Source organism: Pteropus alecto, unplaced genomic scaffold (genome assembly GCF_000325575.1).
Source record: "Pteropus alecto unplaced genomic scaffold, ASM32557v1 scaffold171, whole genome shotgun sequence".
In the NCBI taxonomy this organism is placed as follows: Eukaryota; Metazoa; Chordata; class Mammalia; order Chiroptera; family Pteropodidae; genus Pteropus; species Pteropus alecto.
In genome coordinates this window covers 3,875,472-3,876,623 of record NW_006431925.1, presented here as the reverse complement: position 1 = coordinate 3,876,623, position 1,152 = coordinate 3,875,472, and the positions used below count along the sequence as shown (strand labels likewise).

Below are 1,152 nucleotides of genomic sequence, written 5' to 3'. Positions count from 1 at the left end.
TTGGTTTTAGTGCTCTTTCTTAGGCATAAACAGAGCTTTTTGCCATTCCAAGTCACTAGTTCCCCAGATCTTGAGGCGATAAACTGGGTTTGGAACAACAGTTTCATAGGCATAGTCATTCTTAGTCATTCTTTTTATTTTATTCTATCTATCATCTATCTATCTATCTATCTATCTATCTATCATTTATTTTTAGGAGAGGCAACCCTTGGTTGACCTCACAGATTGCAAGGACCTTGTCAGCTTACAATCCCTTATTTTTTTATTTTTCACACCTACAGCACCAGGTCTTCCTAGGTGGTCTCCCATCCAAGTACTAACCAGACCTGTCCCTGCTTAGCTTCCGAGATCAGACAGGATCAGGCTTGTTCAGCATAGCATGGCCGTAGATGGCATAGTCATTCTTAAGCTGCATTTTACTTTTCAAAATACAGGAAATGCTGTTAAAATTTAGTGAGTTGAAGAGCTGGGCTAAATTTTTAATATATTTTTTTATTTTAAAAAAATCTATACATTTTTGATTCATTTAAGCTTTGGTGATAGGGTTGATAGATTGCATATTTAATTACGTTATTCAATTTACGAGACTTTTCCAAAATTACACCAGTAGTAAGAAGCCATGGATAAAACTCTTGACAATACACAGCTTTAATTATAAGGGAAAACATGGGGAGAAATGATTATTTTATCTCTATTACTAGATAACAAATTACAGATGCTCTTGATGGTAGGTCCATAATGCCTATACTATATGATAGGCTCTTAAGAATTATTTTGGCTCATGTGTCAAATAAAGGACTCTGGAGCCCTTTCAGGATTATCAAGTAGCCAGGACATATGGGCTTCTGCCACATATTTGTCCCCAATTACCATCCAGCTTTGGAATAAGGGCGATTTCTTAAAGGTAGATTGTTCTCTGCTATAAATTGGGAACAAATTGTAGTACCTTGTTAAACTTTAAATCCGAATTGGGGAGGCTGGGTTTTTCCTCATAGAATAAGAGGCTATAGTTATGCAGTGAGGATGAAAACCATAAGGATAAAAAGGGATAAAAGGAATCACTTTTGTTCACATACCAGGGAGATTTTATGCAAAAATAGTAGCTCCATTCACATGCAAGTCACATTATATGTCATATAATAAAGAAATAGT

The 1,152-nt window shown here is 35.6% G+C and overlaps 1 pseudogene; it reads right to left on the bottom strand.

Moving 5' to 3' along the window:
* Positions 1-272: 272 nt before the first annotated feature.
* Positions 273-391, bottom strand: LOC112475578 (annotated as a pseudogene).
* Positions 392-1,152: the final 761 nt, after the last annotated feature.